Source organism: Coregonus clupeaformis, chromosome 11, assembly GCF_020615455.1.
Source record: "Coregonus clupeaformis isolate EN_2021a chromosome 11, ASM2061545v1, whole genome shotgun sequence".
Taxonomy (NCBI): Eukaryota; Metazoa; Chordata; class Actinopteri; order Salmoniformes; family Salmonidae; genus Coregonus; species Coregonus clupeaformis.
In genome coordinates this window covers 19236668-19260933 of record NC_059202.1, presented here as the reverse complement: position 1 = coordinate 19260933, position 24266 = coordinate 19236668, and the positions used below count along the sequence as shown (strand labels likewise).

At 44.4% G+C, this 24266-nt stretch overlaps 1 pseudogene; it reads right to left on the bottom strand.

Annotated features, from left to right (window-relative positions):
* Nucleotides 1-663: 663 nt before the first annotated feature.
* LOC121577242 lies at nt 664-19618 on the bottom strand (annotated as a pseudogene).
* Nucleotides 19619-24266: the final 4648 nt, after the last annotated feature.

Below are 24266 nucleotides of genomic sequence, written 5' to 3'. Positions count from 1 at the left end.
GAGTGTGACTGTTTGAGGTTGTGGACAGGTGTCTTTTATACTGATAACAAGTTCAAACAGGTGCCAATAATACAGGTAACGAGTGGAGGACAGAGGAGCCTCTTAAAGAAGAAGTTACAGGTCTGTGAGAGCCAGAAATCTTGCTTGTTTGTAGGTGACCAAATACTTATTTTCCACCATAATTTGCCTATAAATTCATTAAAAATTCTCAATTTGTCTGTCATAGTTGACGTGTACCTATGATGAAAATTACAGGCCTCTCTCATCTTTTTAAGTGGGAGAACTTGCACAATTGGTGGCTGACTAAATACTTTTTTCCCCCACTGTATGTGTATCTCCTCTGAATCTGTACATTGTTTTGTACATAGTCACCATCATAATTGTAAGTTTTACATCAATGAAACAGATCATCAGACATCATTCACCAGATTGGTGATGGAGACATACAGTGCTGGAAATGTAAAAGCTACTTTTTCAAAAATGCCAATCTGCAGCATCTTGTTAATAATGAGACAGACTCTCTTGAATGGAGGCGCCAAGTCCAACGACCAATGAAATACATTTCTGAAATATGCAGCTGACGGTGCAGCTACATCAATTTTGAAGACGTTGTTTTTTACTGTGCTCCAGTACAGGTAAACTTTTTAATGCCCAGATCTGTATTCTAATGCTCAGAGAGCTGCCCATCTCAAGTTCTATTTAGTACGTACTGCAAATCCTTTGCACCATTATAAACCACTCGGTGTTTTGAGAGCTATATACATTCGCCAAACAACCACGTTGGACAACATCTTTTGAAGGAGCTTTGACAGGGCATCTCTGCCTGTTTTCAATCTGAGCTGTAAAAGGAAAGACAGCTTTTAGCCATCTCTTTGGGACTGGATCTCCAAAATGTTGTGCTGTTGAACATGAACTGCTAAATAGGTGTGCAAAAGCAGTGATGCAGAATCTGGCAGGTCTTCTAGATGAGAATTATAGATTTGTCTGTACCTCCTGAGATATATATTTTTTTTACGTAGAATTGCTCAAATAATACGTCAAAGCATCAGGTTTTAATTTGTTTTGTTTTCTTGTGTTTAGGGAGTTTAGTGACAGGCGAATTCTACTGTGGTTTGGTGACCAAAGCTTGCAATAACATAGATTGGATAAGCGCATCCTTAGATCCTTAAAATCCCTTATAACAATACATCTCAATCATCCCAGAATCATCATCCATCTGATCAGGTTCATGTATTCAGCTCCCTCCTCTCCTAGGAAGTCCTTTCAAGGAAAGGTGGTCTCATGCTCCTTGTCTTCGTGTAGGCCTGTAATGCCATTAATGGGCGCGGCCTCACTGAGAATGCTGCGGAGCGTTACCCGGGTAACACTGAGTGACTGCTTCCTGGGCACGGGGTGCCGTGGCCGATGACACATCACTTCCTTGAACATCTCTCGGAAGCGGGTGGACATGAGGTTGTAGAGGATGGGGTTGACGGCCGAGCTGAGGTAGAAGAATACCCCGGAGATGATGTGGACGTACTTGTAGACCTCCAGCTGGATGCTGGTCCACTCGTCGATGAAGCTCCACATGAGTCTGTCGGTGTGGAACGGAGCCCAACAGATCCCGAAAACCACCACCAGAACAACTGCATGCAGAGAGAGAGAGAGAGAGAGAGAGAGGGCGAATGAGTTTGTCACGGTAGCCTATGTTTAACCCACAGGAGGTTGGTGGCACCTTAATTGGGGAGGACGGGCACGTGGTAATGTCTGGAGCAGAATAAGTGGAAAGCTATCAACAACAGCCTCTACTGCTTTAACCTGAGTGAGACTTTCTTTATATTCTCTATACCAACAGGATTATATATGGTAACAGAACTCTCTGTTCTGGTTTGGATTGGGACCTGAGGGGCTTCTCGAAATGTGGTTGAGAGATAATTAACTTCCTAGCCTTGATTGACTATCTGAAATATAATTGTAGCCATGCATACTTTACATCTTACATTTTAGTCATTTAGCAGACGCTCTTATCCAGAGCGACTTACAGTTAGTGAGTGCATACATTTTCATACTGGCCCCCCTGGCGCCCCGTGGGTATTGAACAACCCTGGTGTTGCGAGCGCCATGCTCTACCAACTGAGCTACACGGGGGGCCTACTTGATCTAAATGTTTCTTGACATTGTTTCCCTGTATAACATGTATGTCAACACTAATTATTATCCCACAATTCAACTCCCATTAGGTTGTAAATCACATCTCTTATTCATAAAATATTGGGTCATTAATGTTGTGAGTTGGCAAATGACACCTCCTAAACTGAAGGTACAGCAGTGTAGGATTTTTACTTCTAATTTGTGTTGAGTTGAAACAAAAGCCAGAAGACTCTCTGTAATGTGTCTATTCTCCTGCGTGTGACAATCTTATGTGTCCCATTACTGTGTTTGAGTTGCAGTAAAGAGACCATCTGCTTCCATTCCCTAACCAATCTTGAAGTATTTACCAACAAAGCTTCTGGGCTTATCCAGGTTCACACACACTGAAGTCTGACATTAAAGTGAAATCCCTGGATGCTGTGCCTATATGCAGGCATCTAAAGTAAACACAAATAAAAATAAATCATTTACCCCAAGATGGACCCCGATCAAATATGATTTAATGGTTATTACTCCATCAATTTTTGAAAAATAATTTGGTATCATAGCATTGGCAAGGACAACAAAAATATGGCATCTAGAGGGATTACAGGCTCCTGATTAAATCCACAGGGTTATTAAACTAGTTGCACCAAAGCTCTCAAATCAAATAAAAGTTTATTGGTTGAGTACACAGATTTGCCGATGTTATCACAGGTGCAGCGAAAATGCTTGTTCATTGTTCCAAGATGGCGTAGCAGTGCGGTCGCTTTTATTCATTGTCCCTGTGTAAATATCCCGTTTCTTGTTTTTTTTGTCTATTTTGTATATATTTCTCAATTTTTACTTTTCATTCTTTAACTAAATATACTCTCCTGTAACCCGCCTCACCCAACGTGGAAAGAATTCTACTATTTCTTTATAACTTTCATCAAGAACCGTAAGCTGAAAATTGTGTAGCTGCAACTGAATGGCTACCTGTTATTAGTCACCGTTAGCGTCTTCACCACTGTCCGTGGCCTACACTATCCACCAGCCAGCTCTAGCTCTAACCTGGACAATTCGTCGGCCAGTCTGCACAGCGTGCTATCGACCCAGCGTGCTATCGACCCAGAACTTATTGGACTTTCTGCCGGAATCACTGGACCCTAGCGCCGGATCATCGCAACCAGCTAGCTAGCTGCAACCTGTTGTTGGCTGATTACCATTGCCCTATAGCAAGCACCAGTTCGCCTTGAGCTAGCCTCAGGCCCATCTCCAGGCTATCTACCTCTCTGTCAACCGGACGGGACCTCCTAGTGTTGACACTGAGCCCCGCCGATCCAACACGACTGGTCTGCCGACTAAATATTCTGATGTGGTTTCAACAGGCTTCCCGTTGCGACGACCACGAAGATCCATCTGCCAGCCCCGGCCCGCTAGGACACGCAAACTACAACTGTGCTCCCTGCTAGCTGTGCTGAAGCACCAATTTGAACTGCTCTCGGACTCACATATTGCTGTTCACTGGACCTTATGATCACTCAGCTGCACAGCTGATGCCTGCTGGACTGTTCCTTTACACGGCACCCTGTCCTGTTTATTCTGTTTAGCCTAGCCCAAACGTTATCGCTATTTCCAGTTGTTGTCTTAGCTCTCTCTAATAACACCTGTGACTGCTTTATGCCTCTCTCCCATGTCAATTATGCCTTGCCTATTGCTGTTTGGGTTAGTTCTTATCATACAATTTCACTGTAGAACCCCTAGTCCCTCTCAAACTGCCTCAAATAGTTCCTTTGTTCCACCCCCCATACACGCCGAGACCGGCTCAATCGGTGCCTCCAGTGACGCTATCTCTTTCATTGTTACCCAACGCTTAGGGTTACCTGAACTGTACTCATATCCTTCCACATCCTTTTCTGTACATAATGCCCTGAATCTTTTCTACAACGCCCGGAGAACTGCCCCCTTTATTCTATGTACCCAACGCACTAGAAGACCAGTTCTTAAAGCCTTTAGTCGTATCCTTATTCTAGTCCTCCTCTGTTCCTCTGGTGATGTAGAGGCTAACCCAGGCCCTGCAGCCCCCAGTATCACTCCTACTCCCCAGGAGCTATCATTTGTTGACTTCTGTAACCGTAAAAGTCTTGGTTTTCTGCACGTAAATATCAGAAGCCTCCTTCCTAAGTTTGAGTTATTCACTGCGTTAGCACACTCCGCCAACCCTGATGTTCTAGCAGTGTCTGAATCCTGGCTTAGGAAGGCCACCAAAAATTCTGAAATTTCCATCCCCAACTATAACATTTTCCGTCAAGATAGAACTGCCAAAGGGGGTGGAGTTGCAATCTACTGTAGAGATAGCCTGCAGAGCTCTATCATACTATCCAGGTCTGTGCCCAAACAGTTTGAGCTTCTACTTCTAAAAATCCACCTTTCCAGAAATAAATCTCTCACTGTTGCCGCTTGCTACAGACCCCCCTCAGCCCCAGCTGTGCCCTGGACACCATATGTGAATTGATTGCCCCCATCTATCCTCAGAGTTCGTACTGCTTGGTGACCTAAATTGGGATATGCTTAACACCCCGGCCATCCTACAATCTAAACTAGATGCCCTCAATCTCACACAAATTATCAACGAACCTACCAGGTACAACCCTAAATCCGTAAACATGGGTACCCTCATAGATATCATCCTGACTAACTTACCCTCTAAATACACCTCCGCTGTCTTCAACCAGGATCTCAGCGATCACTGCCTTATTGCCTGCGTCCGTAACGGGTCCGCGGTCAAACGACCACCCCTCATCACTGTCAAACGCTTCCCAAAAACACTTCAGCGAGCAGGCCTTCCTAATTGACCTGGCCCAGGTATCCTGGATGGATATAGATCTCATTCCGTCAGTAGAGGATGCCGGTTGTTCTTTAAAAGTAATTTCCTCTCAATCTTAAATAAACATGCCCCATTCAAAAATACAGAACTAAGAACAGATATAGCCCCTGGTTCTCCTCAGACTTGACTGCCCTTGACCAGCACAAAAACATCCTGTGGCGTACTGCATTAGCATCAAATAGCCCCCGCGATATGCAACTTTTCAGGGAAGTTAGGAACCAATATACACAAGCAGTTAGGAAAGCAAAGGCTAACTTTTTCAAACAGAAATTTGCATCCTGTAGCACTAACTCCAAAAAGTTTTGGAACACTGTGAAGTCCATGGAAAATAAGAGCACTTCCTCCCAGCTGCCCACTGCACTGAGGCTAAGAAACACTATCACCACCGATAAATCTACAAAAATCGAGAATTTCAACAAGCATTTTGCTACGGCTGGCCATGCTTTCCACCTGGCTACCACTACCCCGGCAGGTATATCTCACTGGTCATCCCCAAAACCAACACCTCCTTTGGCCGCAATTCCTTCCAGTTCTCTGCTGCCAATGACTGGAACAAATTGCAAAAATCTCTGAAGCTGGAGACACTTATCTCCCTCACTAACTTTAAGCATCAGTTGTCAGAGCACCTTACCGATCACTGCACCTGTACACAGCCCATCTGAAATTAGCCCGCCCAACTACCTCATCCCTATATTGTTATTTATTTTGCTCATTTGTACCCCAGTATCTCTATTTGCACATCATCTCTTGCACATCTATCATTCCAGTGTTAATACTAATTGTAATTATTTTGCACTATAGCCTATTTCTTGCCTTACCTCCATAACTTGCTACATTTGCACACACTGTATATATATTGGGGATGACCAGGGCGGCAGGTAGCTTAGTGGTTAAGAGCGGTTGTGCCAGTAACCGAAAGGTCGCTGGTTCTAATCCCCGAGCCGACTAGGTGAAAAATCTGTCGATGTGCCCTTGAGCAAGGCACTTAGCCCTAATTGCTCCTGTAAGTCGCTCTGGATAAGAGCGTCTGCTAAATGACTAATAATAATAATATATGTATTTCTGTTGTATTTTTGACTTTGTTTTGTTTTACCCCATATGTAACTCTGTGTTGTTGTTTTTATCGCACTGCTTTGCTTTATCTTGGCCAAGTCGCAGTTGTAAATGAGAACTTGTTCTCAACTGGTTTACCTGGTTAAATAAAGGTGAAAAAAAAAATATATATATATATATAAATAGCTCAAACAGTGCAGCAATATCTAGCAAAAATAATGGGTGATCTATGTGAACATGAGTCTTTTTTAACTCAGGTTATGCTATTACTGACTTTACCTCAGTGTGATTTATGGTATTGAGAAGCACAGAGTGTCTCAGTGATTATTTCTGAGAATGTCCACTCTCGATGGATTTATGCACGAAATACCACGTAGGGAGTCTGGGTGAAGCCCTGAAAATACACAGCTAAATTATAACGATCTATCTGAGGCAGACTTACACCCAAGGACCCCAGAGCTTATACGGTAGAGTATTAAAATCAGAGGGATAGCCTATATCACAATAGAGGTAAATGGAGTGAAATTATAACAAACACTCTTAGAAATAAAGGTTTAGACTTGTTCTTAAAGGGGGTACAACCGCTTGTCACTGGGCTGGACCCTGTAAGGTCATTGTACCCCAGTTCATATCACAGTTAGTACCCTTCTTACATACTGTGTACACTCAGTGGTCAGTTTATTAGGTACTCCACCAAGTGATCCTACAGTGAGTCACGTGGCCGTGGCTGGCTATATAAAGAAGGCAGACAGGCATCGAGGCATTCCGTTACTGTTCGATTGAACGTTAGAATGGGCAAAACGAGTGACACCAAGCGACAACTTGAGCGTGGTATGATCGTTGCGCGCCGGTTCCAGTATTTCAGTATATCTGTTGTGGGGGGTTAAGTGACTTGCTCAAATCAAATCAAATCACATTTTATTTGCCACATGCGCCGAATACAACAGGTGTACTTATGCTTACTTACAGCCCTTAACCAACAATGCATTTATTTCTTAATAAAAAAGTAAAATAAAACAACAGTAGGGAGGCTATATACAGGGGGGTACCGGTGCAGAGTCAATGTGCGGGGGCACCGGCTAGTTGAGGTAGTTGAGGTAATATGTACATGTGGGTAGAGTTAAAGTGACTATGCATAAATAATTAATAGAGTAGCAGCAGCGTAAAAAGATGGGGTTGGGGTGCAAATAGTCCGGGTAGCCATGATTAGCTGTTCAGGAGTCTTATAGGTTTGGGGTAGAAGCTGTTGAGAAGCCTTTTGGAACTAGACTTGGCGCTCCGGTACCGCTTTGCCGTGCGGTAGCAGAGAGAACAGTCTATGACTAGGGTGGCTGGAGTCTTTGACAATTTTGAGGGCCTTCCTCTGACACCGCCTAGTATAGAGGTCCTGGATGGCAGGAAGCTTGGCCCCAGTGATGTACTGGGCCATACGCACTACCCTCTGTAGTGCCTTGCGGTCAGAGGCCGAGCAGTTGCCATACCAGGCGGTGATGCAACCAGTCAGGATGCTCTCGATGGTGCAGCTGTAGAACTTTTTGAGGATCTGAGGACCCATGCCAAATCTTTTCAGTCTCCTGAGGGGGAATAGGCTTTGTCGTGCCCTCTTCACGAATGTCTTGGTGTGTTTGGACCATGATAGTTCGTTGTTGATGTGGACACCAAGGAACTTGAAGCTCTCAACCTGCTCCACTACAGCCCCGTCGATGAGAATGGGGGCGTGCTCAGTCCTCTTTTTTTTCCTGTAGTTCACAATCATCTCCTTTGTCTTGGTCACGTTGAGGGAGAGGTTGTTATCCTGGCACCACACTGCCAGGTCTCTGACCTCCTCCCTATAGGCTGTCTCATCGTTGTTGGTGATCAGGCCTACCACTGTTGTGTCGTCTGCAAACTTATTGATGGTGTTGGAGTCGTGCCTGGCCATGCAGCCATGGGTGAACAGGGAGTACAGGAGGGGACTGAGCACGCACCCCTGAGGGGCCCCCGTATTGAGGATCAGCGTGGCAGATGTGTTGTTACCTACCCTTACCACCTGGGGGCGGCCCGTCAGGAAGTCCAGGATCCAGTTGCAGAGGGAGGTGTTTAGACCCAGGATACTTAGCTTAGTGATGAGCTTTGAGGGCACTATGGTGTTGAATGCTGAGCTGTAGTCAATTAATAGCATTCTCACGTAGGTGTTCCTCTTGTCCAGGTGGAAAAGGGTAGTGTGGAGTGCAATAGAGATTGCATCATCTGTGGATCTGTTGGGGCAGTATGCAAATTGGAGTGGGTCTAGGGTTTCTGGGATAATGCTGTTGATGTGAGCCATGACCAGCCTTTCAAAGCACTTCATGGCTACAGACGTCAGTGCTACGGGTAGGTAGTCATTTAGGCAGGTTATCTTAGTGTCCTTGGGCACGGGGACTATGGTGGTCTGCTTGAAACATGTTGGTATTACAGACTCAGTCAGGGACATGTTGAGAATGTTGGTGAAGACACTTGCCAGTTGGTCAGCACATGCTCTGAGTACACGTCCTGGTAATCCGTCTGGCCCTGCGGCCTTGTGAATGTTGACCTGCTTAAAAGTCTTACTCACATCGGCTACGGAGAGTGTGATCTCATAGTCATCCGGAACAGCTGGTGCTCTCATGCATGCTTCAGTGTTGCTTGCCTCGAAGCGAGCATAGAAGTGGGTTAGCTTGTCTGGTAGGCTTGTGTCACTGGGCAGCTCGCGGCTGTGCTTCCCTTTGTAGTCTGTGGTAGTTGTCCAAGCCCTGCCACATCTGACGGCGTCAGAGCCGGTGTGAGTACGATTAAATCTTAGTCCTGTATTGACTCTTTGCCTGTTTGATGGTTCGTCGGAGGGCATAGCGGGATTTCTTATAAGCGTCCGGGTTAGAGTCCCGTTCCTTGAAAGCGGCAGCTCTACCCTTTAGCTCAGTGAGGACGTTTTCTGTAATCCATGGCTTCTAGTTGGGGTAGGTACGTACGGTCACTGTGGGGACGACGTCATCGATGCACTTATTGATGAAGCCAGTGACTGATGTGGTGTACTCCTCAATGCTATCTGAAGAATCCCGGAACATGTTCCAGTCTGTGCTAGCAAAATAGTCCTGTAGTTTAGCATCTGCTTCATTTGACCACTTTTTTATTAACCTAGTCACTGGTGCTTCCTGCTTTAGTTTTTGCTTATAAGCAGGAATCAGGAGGATAGAGTTATGGTCAGATTTGCCAAATGGAGGGCGAGGGAGAGCTTTGAATGCGTCTCTGTGTGTGGAGTAAAGGTGGTCTAGAGTTTTTTTTTCCTCTGGTTGCACATTTAACATGCTGGTAGAAATTAGGTAGAGCGGTTTAAGTTTCCCTGCATTAAAGTCCCGGCCATTAGGAGCGCTGCCTCTGGATGAGCGTTTTCCTGTTTAGTTATGGCCTTATACAGCTCATTGTGTGCGGTCTTAATGCCAGCATTGGTTTGTGGTGGTAAATAGACAGCTATGAAAAATATAGATGAAAACTCTCGGTAAATAGTGTGGTCTACAGCTTATCATAAGGTACTCTACCTCAGGTGAGCAAAACCTCGAGACTTCCTTAGTATTTGATTTTGTGCACCAGCTGTTGTTTACAAATATACACAGACCGCCACCCTTGTCTTACCGGAGTCAGCCGTTCTATCCTGCCGATGTAGCTGTATGTTGTCCATGTCATCGTTCAGCCACGACTGGTGAACATAAGATAGTACAGTTTTTAATGTCCCATTGGTAGGATAAGCGTAATCGTATGTCATCTAATTTATTTTCCAATGATTGAAGATTGGCTAATAGGATTGATGGAAGAGGCAGTTTACTCGCTCGCCGTTGGATCCCTACGAGGCACCCCGACCTACGTCCACGATATCGCCGCTCTCTTTCTCCTGCGAATAACGGGATTTGGGCCTTGTCGGGTGTCTGTAGGATATCGCTTTGCGCCGCCTCGTTGAAGAAAAATCTTCGTCCAATACGAGGTGAGTAATCGCTGTCCTGATATCCAGAAGCTCTTTTTGGTTATAAGAGACGATGGCAGAAACATTATGTACAGAATAAATAACGCGAAAAAACACACATAATAGTACAATTGGTTAGAGGGCTGTAAAACGGCAGCCATCTTCTCCAGCGCCATCATTTGGACAAGGGCACAACGGCAGGCAATGGCATCTCGGATTTGATACCAGCAACTCTTTGATTGCCAGCTGACTTCATGACAGATTTTTCCCTTCAGACCCGGGATTCAAACTGGGGAAAGGGGGATACCTACTTAGTTGCACAACTGAATGCATTCAACCGAAATGTGTCTTCCTCATTTAACCCAATCCTCTGAATGAGGTGCGGTGGGCAATTGTTGTTGGAGGTTAACTGCCTTGCTCAAGGGTAGAACGGCAAAACGGCTCAGGGATTCAAACCAGCGACCTTTCGGGTACTTGCCCAATGCTCTTGGCTACCTGCCGCCAAATAATACCCATTCGTTGACGAGATACTGTGGCTGTATGTGTAAGGCAACGGTGTCAAACTCAATTCCTGGAGGACCAAGTGTCAGCTGGGTTTTTACTCCTCCCTTGTGATTGATTGGTCAGTTAAGGTAATTATTTAGTTAGGAACTCCTGGTTGTCTTCTAGGTGTTTTTTGAAAAATATATATTTTTAATATAATTTGTATTTGATCACAAGGTCATACAAAGGTCACTGAGGTATGCAGAAGAGCTGCTTCAAAATAGATATAGAAACAATGTATAATGTCAATGTAAATAGTTCTATACTGACTGATTTTGTTTTCTAAGATGACTTAACATGAAAGGAAAGAGAGAAAAAAACTGGTTAGTCTTTTATGGCAGAGTGTTAGTATTTAAAACACCACTAATAGATAGTGATCTTTTTTATTTTTTACACCTTGTGTCCATATCCCTCCCTTCCCCCTCAACATCCACCCATTCCCCTCCACGTTCCCCCCTACCCCCTCTCCCCTCTCCCTCGACATCCACCCGTTCCCCTCCACATTCCCCCAACCCCTCTCCCCCTCTCCCTCGACATCCACCCGTTCCCTCCACACTCCCACCTACCCCCTCTCCCCTCTCCCTCGACATCCACCCGTTTCCCCTCCACGTTCCCCCCCTCTCCCCTCTCCCCTCGACATCCACCCGTTCCCCTCCACATTCCTACCTACCCCCTCTCCCTTCTCCCTCGACATCCACCCGTTCCCCTCCACGTTCCCGACTCTCCCCTCTCCCCTCGACATCCACCCATTCCCCTCCCGTTCCCCCTACCCCCTCTCCTCGACATCCACCCGTTCCCCTCCACATTCCAACCCTACCCCCTCTCCCCTCTCCCTCGACATCCACCCGTTCCCCTCCATATTCCCCCCTCTCCCTCTCCCCTCGACATCCACCCCTTCCCCTCCACGTTCCCCCCTCTCCCCTCGACATCCACCCGTTCCCATCCACATTCCCACATTCCCACCTACCCCCTCTCATCTCTCCCTCGACAGCCACCCGTTCCCCTCCACATTCCTACCTACCCCCTCTCCCCTCTCACTCGACATCCACCCGTTCCCTCCACGTTCCCCCCTCTCCTCTCGACATCCACCCGTTCCCCTCCACATTCCCACATTCCCACCTACCCTCTCTCATCTCTCCCTCGACAGCCACCCGTTCCCCTCCACATTCCTACCTACCCCCTCTCCCCTCTCACTCGACATCCACCCGTTCCCCTCCACGTTCCCCCCTCTCCCCTCTCTCCTCTCCCTCGACAGACACCCATTCCCCTCCACGTTCCCCCTCTCCCCTCTCATCTCTCCCTCAACATCCACCCATTCCACTCCACGTTTCCCCCCTACCCCCTCTCATCTCTCCCTCAACATCCACCCATTCCCCTCCACGTTCTCCCCTCTCTCCTCTCCCTCGACAGCCATCCGTTCCCCTCCACATTCCCACCTACCCCCTCTCCCCTCTCCCTCGACAGCCACCCGTTCCCCTCCACGTTCCCCCCTCTCCCCTCTCCCCTCTCCCTCGACAGCCACCCGTTCCCCTCCACGTTCCCCTCTCCCCTCTCTCCTCTCCCTCGACAGCCATCCGTTCCCCTCCACATTCCCACCTACCCCCTCTCCCCTCTCACTCGACATCCACCCATTCTCCCCCCCGAGTTCTGGGCTGATTCCTCACCATTCTCATGATCATTGCACCTCCACGAGGTGAGATTTTGCATGGAGCCCCAGGCCGAGGGAGATTGACAGTCTTTTGTGTTTCTTCCATTTGCGAATAATCGCACCAACTGTTGTCACCTTCTCACCAAGCTGCTTGGCGATGGTCTTGTAGCCCATTCCAGCCTTGTGTAGGTCTACAATCTTGTCCCTGACATCCTTGGAGAGCTCTTTGGTCTTGGCCATGGTGGAGAGTTTGGAATCTGATTGATTGATTGCTTCTGTGGACAGGTGTCTTCTATACAGGTAACAGGCTGAGATTAGGAGCACTCCCTTTAAGAGTGTGCTCCTAATCTCAGCTCGATTACCTGTATAAGAGACACCTGGGAGCCAGAAATCTTTCTGATTGAGAGGGGTCAAATACTTATTTCCCTCATTAAAATGCAAATCAATTTATAACATTTTTGACATGCGTTTTTCTGGATTTGTTTGTTGTTATTCTGTCTCTCACTGTTCAAATAAACCTACCATTACAATTATAGACTGATCATTTCTTTGTCAGTGGGCAAACATACAAAATCAGCAGGGGATCAAATACTTTTTTCCCTCACTGTAACCTTTCAAGCCATTGTATTGATAGTATTCTGTTCATTGTTATTTCAGACCACAGTGTATGGACACTACAATTGGATAAATACAGCTTTATTGGACAATCTCACAGATAAATATCGCACAGAAACCTGAACATTTATGTTAAACTGCAATCAAGATTAAAGAGCAGTAAACTGAGGTACAGCCTCTCTCCCGTGTGTCTCCATATCTTTGCCTACTCACACCAGTGATAATTCCCTGAGGTCCTCAACCTCTTCAACACACCATCAAAAATATGGGAGTGATTCAAGGATGCAAGTTAATTTACATTATGACCAACAGAAAAATCCTATCAGATTTTGGAACCAGTCCTATCAGACTCCTAAGGTAGTCTATCCTATAGGATTTTATCCTATAAGATCCTATAGGATTCCAATACAAGAATCAAATAGAAAAATCCTATCAGATTTTGGAACCTATCCTATAGGATTTTATCCTATAGGATAGAATCCTATACGATAAGTTCCAAACTGTGATAGGATCATCTATAGGATGTTTTTTTATTGGAATCCTATAGGATTTTTTGACTAGGATAAGAGCAGTCAGTAGGTAGGTTTTTTAAACTACACTACATGACCAAAAGTATGTGGACACCTGCTAATCGAACATCTCATTCCAAAATCATGGGCATTAATATGGAGTTGGTCCCCACCTTTGCTGCTATAACAGCCTCCACTCTTCTGGGAAGGCTTTCCACTAGATTTTGAAACATTGCTGTGGGGACTTGCTTCCATTCAGCCACAAGAGCATTAGTGAGGTCGGTCACTGATGTTGGGCGATTAGGCTACTGCCAATGTTTTTCCTATGGAGATTGCATGGCTGTGTGCTCAATTTTATACACCTGTCAGCAACGGGTGTGTCTGAAGTAGCCGAATCCACTAATTTGAAGGTTGTTTCCACATACTTTTTTTGTACATTGTGTATATATTCATAGGCCTTTTCAAGTTTGTGAATTGTTCACGTTCATTAGGCTACCGAAGGTTATAAGCTGTTGGCCATACCCAGCACTACGAAGACTTACGATCACACTGGCTTGAGCTGGTGGTCAATGAAGCTCTGGGCGTCTGCTGTGGAGTTGAAGGAGTGTGTTTTCCCCCTCGTACTCCACAAACAGCTGGGCAGGAATGGTCAGTCCTAACTTTAATGCCTCTTGTAAAGCTGTGATTTATTTGACACACTCAAGCTCAGATCAGAGTAGAAGCGCACCTTTTCCCCTCGGTATTGTATACGCTATCTCCCTTTCTGCATGAGGCGCACCTTTTCCCCTCGGTATTGTATACACTCTCTCCCTTTCTGCATGAAGCGCACCTTTTCCCCTCGGTATTGTATACGCTATCTCCCTTTCTGCATGAAGCGCTCCTTATCTTGAAAGTAATGGAAAACGCACGATGAAGGGCCGTGATTTGGAGTTCTCTCTGCCTGCTGCAGTGAATTCACGGCCTGGGCGGTGAGCCCGTTCAAGGCCAAGGAGTGTCGAAGAATTCTTTACCCAGGACCTCCTAGAAAAACCCGGTGATAAACTTAACTGGATATCGGTCCTTCTGATTTTTCTGGTATATTTGCAATTATCCTTATGTTTGAGTGGTGAGAGTAATTCTCGGCCATGTCCACTCTCTCTTTCCATAGTTATTTTTCTGTTTTGAGAGTTTCATAGCCTTTCTCTAGCTGAAGACAAGCCATTCTCCAACTCTGTTACTTTTCGTACCTTGCTCCTGTATTGTAGTTAGCGTTCCAGTCAGGGTGGTAAAGATGGGAGACAGGGGGCCGCGTTCACTGCATCTTTCATCGGGGTTGTGAGTGAGACTGAAAGATCCGATATCAGTCGTAAACAGAGGTTTTCTAGATTCTAGATGAAGCGTCATTGCTGCAGGAATTGGAGTGTTTGTAGCGTTGGCGATTTTGCTGCTCTCTTTTGCCCTCATCTCATTTTCATTGCATTTAACAAAGCAAAAACATGTGGCAACTTCTTCACATTTAAATATGTCACTGGTGTGTGAAGGTTGATAAATTAGGACTATACGGGATAGACACGCAAGTGCATGCAGCCCTCACATAACGTGTCTTAAATGGACACAAATTGAAAACAAATAACAGAATCCAGCAGACATACAGGCCTCCAGGAATAGAGTTTGACACCCCTGGTGTAAGGCATGAGAGGGCTGCTAAACAAGCAACTCAAGTCCATTGTTCACTGCAACATGACTAGCCATTACTGAGTGGGCTTGTTTCGAACATGACTACGCCACAACTGGGTGTTCACTAGTATGGTTGTGAGAATGCAAATGGTTTCTGGTTTCATTTGTTTCGCACACAGTCATGGAACAGGTGATGGCAATAAAGGGACTAGAGTCATGGTGGAGGGATGTGGAATTGACTGGTACATGGATGAGGAGTCTGTAGCTGTTTTGTACTGTGGGTATGCAAAAATTTAAATTGGCTGTGAGATTTCCTCCAAACTTGCATTTAAGACTTCATTCAATAACAGTATTTTGCATTCGATTAATTTTTTTATCTACAGTAATTCAGGATACACTGCCAGAGTAGTCAAGGGTTCCCATTCGTGACAGCTTTTTACATTACCTTAATGAATGTATCAGTGTTGACTACATTGTTAGCTTAGCTGAGGTCGTTATTCAGTTGAAACAAATCCCTATTTGTTCAGCGTTCTTTCTGGAACGGTCCCAGGAGCACCATAACCACCCTTTGTTTTCCACCTAATTTAATTTAATCCACAATGCACACATAAATATTCAGCACCCCTGGGAAGAAGAAACTGCTCTTTTGTAACATGAAATCTTAGTTTTTTCGTTGTTTTTTTTGTTGTGGGTTTGATTCCCACGGGGGGCCAGTATAAAAAAAATAATAATAATGTATTCACCTAACTGTAAGTCGCTCTGGATAAGAGCGTCTGCTAAATGACTTAAATGTAAATGTAAAAATGGAGCGGGAATAATGACAAGTGAACCTGGGGAGCTTTGCGTTCACATTGTCCTATAAAAGGGAACCAGACTGCGGAATTCAAGCGAACCGAACTCAGACCGCCTCTCAAGATGGTCTCAGTTCGGTTCGCTTCGGGGGCTCTCTGGAGGGGTCTGAGTTCCATTGGAGTGTTCACACTGCACAAAAAAATCCTAATGCATCTCTCCTCAAACAAAGGTTGTGAGAGCTGGGGTTGAACAGAGTTTAAACTAAACGTGAGTGTTTTTGTAAGATAAGGGATTGATTGATTGTATTACTATTAATTCTGAACTGAATGAAAGTCGAATTTAGCCGCCATCACAGACAAAGGAAGTGGGCGGAGCAATAAAGAGCGGGAAACTGAAGAGGGAGGGGTTTTGAGCTAGAAGGGATGAGAATGGGACTATATAGATGGGGAACAAAAAGAGAGAGGGGGGCCTAATCTGCAGATTAGCCTGGCTTTGTTGAAATTGTAATAAAGTCATTCTTGATTCTACAAAAACTCTGGAAGAACTTTGATTTTTAATAGTATAGTGATTATTTTCCACAACAAAGAACATACTGTGCCTTCGGAAAGTATTCAGACCCCTTGGCTTTTTCCACATTTTGTTACATTACAGCCTTATTCTAAAATTGATTAAATAATTGTTTTTCCTCAGCAATTTACACACAATTCCCCATAATGACAAAGTGGAAACAGGGTTTTAGAAAATTTAGAAAATGTATTGAAAATAAACACAAAAATACCTTATTTACATAAGTATTCAGATCCTTTGGTATGAGACTCGAAATTGAGCTCAGGTGCATCTTCTTTCCATTGATCATCCTTGAGATGTTTCTACAACTTGATTGGGGTCCACCTGTGGTAAATTCAATTGATTGGACATGATTTGGAAAGGCACACACCTGCATGTCAGAGCAAAAACCAAGCCATGAGGTTGAAGGAATTGTCCGTAGAGCTCCTAGACTGGATTGTGTCGAGGCACAGATCTGGGGAAAGGTACTAAAATATTTCTGCAGCATTGAAGGTCTCCAAGAACATGGTGGCCTCCATCATTCTTAAATGGAACAAGTTTGAAACCACCAAGACTCTTCCCTAGAGCTGGCCGCCCGACCAAACTGAGGGAATCGGGAGAAGGGCCTTGGTCAGGGAGGTGACCAAGAACCCGATGGTCACTCTGACAGAGCTCTAGAGTTCCTCTGTGGAGATGGGAGACCCTTCCAGAAGGACAACCATCTCTGCAGCACTCCACCAATCAGGCCTTTATGGTAGAGTGGCCAGACGAAGCCACTCCTCAGTAAAAGGCACAGCTTGAGTTTGCCAAAAGGCACCTAAAGACTCTCATACCATGAGAAACAAGATTCTCTGGTCTGATGAAACCAAGATTGAATGCCAAGTGTCACGTCTGGAGGGAACCTGGCACATATGGTGAAGCATGGTGGTGGCAGCATCATGCTGTGGGGATGTTTTTCAGCGGCAGGGACTGGGAGACTAGTCAGGATCGAGGCAAAGATGAACGGAGCCAAGTACAGAGAGATCCTTGATGAAAACCTGCTCCAGAGTGCTCAGGACCTCAGACTGGGGCAATGGTTCACCTTCCAACAGGACAACGACCCTAAGCACAAAGCCAAGAAAACGCAGGAGTGGCTTCGGGACAAGTCTCTGAATGTCCTTGAGTGGCCCATCCAGAGACCGGACTTGAACCTGATCTAACATCTCTGGAGAGACCTGAAAATAGCTGTGCAGCAATGCGCCCCATCCAACCTGACAGAGCTTGAGAGGATCTGCAGAGAGGAATGAGAGAAACTCCCCAAATACAGGTGTGCCAAGCTTGTAGCGTCATACCCAAGAAGACTCGAGGCTGGGGAAAGGTGCTTCAACAAAGTACTGCGTAAAGGGCCTAAATACTTATGTAAATGTGATATTTCCGGGGGGTTTTCTTATAGATTCGAAATTTTCTAAAAACCTGTTTTTGCTTTGTAATTATGAGGTATTGTTTGTAGATTGATGAGGGGAAAAAATACAATGATACATTTTAGAATAAGGTTGTAATGTAACAAAATGTGGAAAAAGTAAAGGGGTCTGAATTCTTTCAGAATGCGCTTTATATTGTTTATTGGTTCTTTGCTTTAAAGACTTGCCAAAGGAAATTATAAGGGATAGAACTGGGTATTTTCAGTTAAAAACATCTCTAAAGACGCTGAACAGACATCAATCAAATGCATTACACTGGGTATATTAGTCAGGCTGTCTTTAGGCTTATCTACCCCCTCTTGGAGTCTTTATCTTTGATCATTTCACAACCATTGCTTTTTGCTGTTCTTTACAATGCCCGAGGGACACAATCCCAAATATATTGACAAAGGATACGGCCACTGTCTTTCGACAAATTAATTTTTATCTTATCAAATTCTCTTGGGGTTTGCAGTTGAAAAAAAGTGCAGTTGGAGTTATCAAAAAAGGTGCAATGGGGAATGTTTGAACAGTTGCTTTGTACAGTTACTCTACTATTGTATCCACTAACTTAGTTGTACTTTCCAATCAGTCTCAATTCATTGTGCAAAAACCTGTTGCATACATACTTCACATTCAAGTTCTTCAAGCAACTTATCTCAGTCTTGAGCTAGGCCCAATTCAAACTAACTTGAGACCAACTAACACACAAAGGTATAAATCATACTCTATACTGTAAATATTGTGAGAGATCTGACCTGATCAGGCCATTTGTTTTTCTGATTGGTCACACTTGGCAGACTGACCATGTCATAGTGAGAGAAAAAAAACATAACCACATTAGAGTCTGGCACACAGGTCAGTAATCTATTTCCAGACACATGACTAAGTGTTTCTCAAAATGGATTATTCAATGGCTATGTCTCACCTTAATGAATTTAGGCTGGGGGAGGGAGTGGCTGGGGGCGGGAGTGGAAGCGATAGCAGCAATACTCACACAGCATCTTGGTGACCTGGCAACGCCGGGCTTTCTGCTGCTGGCTGCGGACGTTGCAGTAGCTGTTGCACGCCAGGCCTGTCTCAGCCTCCATCACCAGGAGCATCTTCTCACATTTGAGCTGCAGGCCGATGAGCAGGTAGAGAACGCTGATGGTCAACATGGGAAGCATAAAGAAAAGCAAGGTGGTCACCTGGATGGTCAAGTTGTACATCCAGCGGGGCTTGACCAGCGTACAGATGGCTGACTCTGGGATTTCCTTCCAGGTGGTGCCCCCTGCTGCCGACTGCAGGGTAAAGATGCCGTGCAGGCTGGTGTTGGGCACGGCACATAGCATCGAGATCCCCCACACGGTCATAATGACCCGTTTGGCGTGTGTGTGTCACCAGGTACTTGGCGCGCAGGGGGTGCACCACAGCGATGTAGCGTTCCACGCTGAGCGCGTCACATTGAGGATGGAGGCGACAGACCGTCTCGAATAGGAAAACCTTAAAGTAGCAGCCGCTCTTGCCCAGGAGGAAGGGGTAGTTCTGCCACATCTCGTGAGAGCTCAGAGGCATGCCCAGCAGCAGCACCAGCAGGTCAGACACGGCAAGGCTGAACAGGTAGTAGTTGGTGGGCACGCGCATCACCTTGTGCGAGCAATGACCGATGCAGGTTAGCAAGTTGCCAAGCGCGCCCACAAGGAAGATGATCAGGTAGGTGAGGCAGACTGGGAGGAAGACGGAGGAGCGCAGAGGGCCCAGGTACTTCTCTAGGTACTCCTCCTGGGTCAGGCATGCATCTACCAGCCCTGCGCTGCCGTTCAGGCCAGAGGTCAGGTTGCCACACATCCCCTCCTGTGGGCAGTCCCAGCTGTCAGCGAAGGAGCAGTTGTACCTGGATGTCATCCTGTCTAGATGCGAAGCCTGCAGATGCAAGAAAAACATTATTTTCTGTAACATGTTTTTGTATTGAGCAAAAGTAATTTAGTATAATATAAAGTGCAGGATCATAAAAGGATATAAAATAAAAAGGAATATTTTGGTAGTATATGTAAGCGTAAAGGGCACTCTGCTGTGTCTTTCCACTGCCCTCTGTTGATAATGTCGGAATGTGTGATTATTAATTTTGAACAGAATAATGTTCCCAGCATTTTGCTATGATGATTTTCAGAAACAGACAGGGAGAAAGCTGAGAGTGGCTAAACTTGAATCACCGGCTGTTTAAAGCTCAGTGGGACCGATTTTAAGTTTCTGAGATGCTTTACCTTTGTCCCATAATGCAGGGTTTGCCAAACTCGGTCCTGGGCACATTTTGGTTTTTGCCCTAGCACTACACAGCTGACACAAATAATCAAAGCCTGATGAAGAATTGGTTATTTGAATCAGCTGTGTAGTGCTAGGGCAAAACAAATAATGTGCACCCAAGGGGGGGGGGGCAGGACCGAGTTTGGGAAACCCTGCCCCAATTAACATAAATTACACTGAACTATAATTTGTGTTGATCTTAAATGAAAAAAAGACACAGCTAGCACATTTGGTTCCTTGGAAGTTGTGGGAACGTATGTTTTTGGTTTCACATTGGTTGTGGGAACGAAGCCATAAATGTCCTGAACGTATGTTTTTTAAAACGTTTTGAGAACAGAAGTGAAAATGTTCCCTGTTCTGGGAACATTTATTTTTAGTTTGCAGGGATGTTCTGAGAACATTTTACTCTGGTTCCTTGAACGTTTTCATTAACGCACTGAGAACAGAAATTCTAGGTTATTTGGAAGTTTCCCTAAAACTTTCACAGAATGTTGTCAATAAGACTTTTAATAACACTGCTAGCTTAATGTTTTTTAAGTCTAAGCACAGATAGGACACATAGAAATTAATTTACTTAAGCATTAATCATGCAAACACATTTCTTTTTTATTGTGACACGGCATAAGTAACATTCAAATCTATAAAATTGAAATTAAATGTAACAATTTTGAACTTTTAGGAAACATTCTGTTAAAGTAATGAAATATCATGAAAATTGTTTTTTTTTTGTCAAGTTCCGTAAATGTGCTGAGAACGTTCCAAAGCCAAGCAACTATCCTGCACCATTCCCAGAATGCTGTGGGAAGATTGTATGCAAAGTAAACACAGGACAACCACGATCTCACCAAGCTCTAAGAAACATATGGTTCTCAGAACGCTATGTGCCAGCTGGTGCACATTATGAAACATCACAACATGCAGATGATCATTTCCCAGTGCCCTTTATGCCCACTGCGATGCAGTGTACGTTTTTGATCTGCAGTCATGGCCGCTTATGATAACAGCAAATGAAATAATGTTTGTCTGGGAGAATGCTTTAAAAGAAAAAGAAAAGCTGCAGACTCTTATAGCGCCAATGCAATAATTTATTCACCAACATTTCAACAGCAAGCTGCCTTCATCAGGGTTTCATGTCAAACACTGCATTTCACCAGTATATATAGGTTTCCATTGGACACATACAGGTGTTTGAAATAATCGGTTGTTTGGGAAAATGGCAAACCTGAATAGCACTTTGATTATGCGTTTGCCATCAGGCCATTGTCCACACTAAAAAAAACATTTGTAGCTTTAATGAGGTTTACACAAGAGTAGGAGTTCCTCAAGTGCCTATGCATATCCCAATGTTGGGATAGTTAGCACTTTGTTATAATATTTAAACAATGTTATTAAGTTTATATTAAAATGTGGGGTGTGGCTTTCAGAAAGGTATGTTTGTCCACCCGTGAGAGTAAATGTCTTTCGTGTTTTAAGTTATGTTTGTACACTGTTTGTACAAATGTAACTATCACAGGTGGCCAAAAATAACTATCTGAAAGCCACGCCGCTACTAAGCCACACCAGTCTTCTAAGCTGACCCGGTGGATCATAGCTCAATAACCCAACTAAGTGACCCAACTGGCTGGGTCAAAAATAACCCAATGTTTTTTCTGTCCACTATTTACCCAGTGCTGGGTTATTTTGAACCCATAATGTTTTAGAGTGCAAGGATAACAAGGTGCTTTGATCCAAACCAGGCCTGGCATTAAAGTATGTTAGTCAGTAATTGCACCACATTACCAGGATGTGAGTTCACTGTCTACAAATGAGCTGTACGTTTTCGGATGGTCGGGCCAACTACTCACAATCAACTGCTAGGACGACAACACCTAACCAAGTCTCATCTGTATCAACACATGTTGGCTTGATGGAAGCCCAACGGAGCGTGACTGTGATCCCGGAGCCATGCACCCGACACTCACCCCAGTTTTTTCACTACTCTTCCCTGATATTTTGGTTTTGATCTGCTGCCAGATGAGCATAAACCACCAAAGTTATGGCCCCCCATGGGAAACAAACCCACAACCCTGGCGTTGCAAGTGCCATGCTCTACCAACTGAGCTACAGAGGACTTCAAAGAGAGGGAAGTGTCACGCCCTGACTCAGGGGACTCTTATATGTTGAGTCAGGGTGTGTGTATTCTTTGTTTGTGCATATTCTATGTGGGTTTTCTAGGATGTGTAGTTCTATGTTGGCCGGTGTGGATCCCAATCAGAGGCAGCTGTCGCTCGTTGTCTCTGATTGGGGACCCATACTAGGCAGCCTCTTGGCACTAGTGGGTTGTGGGATCTTGTTCCGTGTGAGGTTTGTTGTGTGTTACCTTAGGACTTCACGTGTCGTTGGTTTATTGTTTTGTCGTTGTTTATTCGTTATAATAAACATGTATGCATATCACGCTGCGCCTTGGTCCGTCCCGGCAATCAACGAACGTGACAGGAAGTGACTGGAATAAACAGAGGAAGATTATTGATTGGTGAATAGAAGAGAGTGCACATGATTGATTAATTAATTAACATCCATTTAGACATGAACGATTTGGTTTTAAGCGTTTGAGAAAATCATGAAACTTGGACAGAGCTTATGTTAATGAGTTTATGTTCTTTAAAAACAAGAAAATGAAAATAAAATAGAAAACTGCTTCAAAAACAGACTCCTTTATGTATGCAACAGACAACATCACACGAGTGCACTGTGTTCATCTTGACTGTATTAGCTATAAATGTACATTAGCTAGTTGAATGAGTTTCCCCCCTCTTGCAGGGAATCATATGCATTCTATCAGCAGCGCATTGTGTGGAACCAGGCTGGAGACAGAAAGTTAGCTAGCTGCCAAATCAGCCAAACCATGGCCATGTCAATTCTCCTTGGAATTTCAATTACTTTTACAGCATTTGCTAACAAGCCCTTATTGCTTGCTACTGCTGTTGACAGACACAAGACTGCATGGCAGACAACAGAGGAGACCACAGAGGAGACCACAGAGCAGTGTCCATCAGGCTCCAGATGTTTCACTTAGTGTATCCGGAGAATCCAGCATCATAAAAGAGTGATGTCTTCATGTTTCATATTTCATACTGTAAATCCGTTTACATTACTGTCTTAGTAGATAAAAAGCTAAGAATAGAGGCAGAATCGACCGGCTCAGGACAAACTCAAAGCCGTCCAAAACTCCAGCGCAAACAAGGTTCTGATGAATAACTGAACATGTTTTCATGAATATGTACAGTATGTTCTGTCGGTTGTATTCTATAGGCTTTTGATGATAAGAGAAATCCCTGCCGCATGGATTATTCCATTCAAGTTTCTCGTGCATTTTATTCACCTTGACATTTCCTTGCATATTGACAATTTTTTCCTTACAATTTTAAAGTAACTGTCCAGTGAAAAGTTAATACTCTGTTAACTCATACCCAAATAATGTTGTTGACTCGTCCGATACTCGTATTTGTGGCCAAGGTATATTTTGACTGGTATACGCCCACACAATACCAACCAGAGTTGGTAGAGCAGAGTTGAGCAGAATTGAGAAGTTGGAAATCCCACTCATCGCTGATGGAGCGGTCTTTAAAAAAATATATATATATAATTTTTTTAGGGGGTAGATCAGCTTTAATATTGCAGATAGCTGTAACTTCCATCAATGTAATTGTCTGCGGCACTTCCAATCCCCCATATGTTTTTTTTCTCTCGCAAAATATATATATATATATATATATATATATATATATATATATATATATATATATATATATACACAGTTGAAGTCGGAAGTTTACATAGACCTTAGCCAAATACAGTTAAACAATTCCTGACATTTAATCCTAGTAAAAATTCCCTGTCTTAGGTCAGTTAGGATCACCAATTTATTTTAAGAATGTGAAATGTCAGAATAATAGTAGAGAGAATTATTTATTTCAGCTTATATTTCTTTCATCACATTCCCAGTGGGTCAGAAGTTTACATACACCCAATTAGTATTTGGTAGCATTGCCTTTACATTGTTTAACTTGGGTCAAAACGTTTGGGTAGCCTTCCACAAGCTTCCCACAATAAGTTGGGTGAATTTTGGCCCATTCCTCTGACAGAGCTGGTGTAACTGAGTCAGTTTTGTAGGCCTACTTGCTCGCACACGCCTTTTCAGTTCTGCCCACAAATGTTCCATAGGATTGAGGTCAGGGCTTTGTGATGGCCACTCTAATACCTTGACATT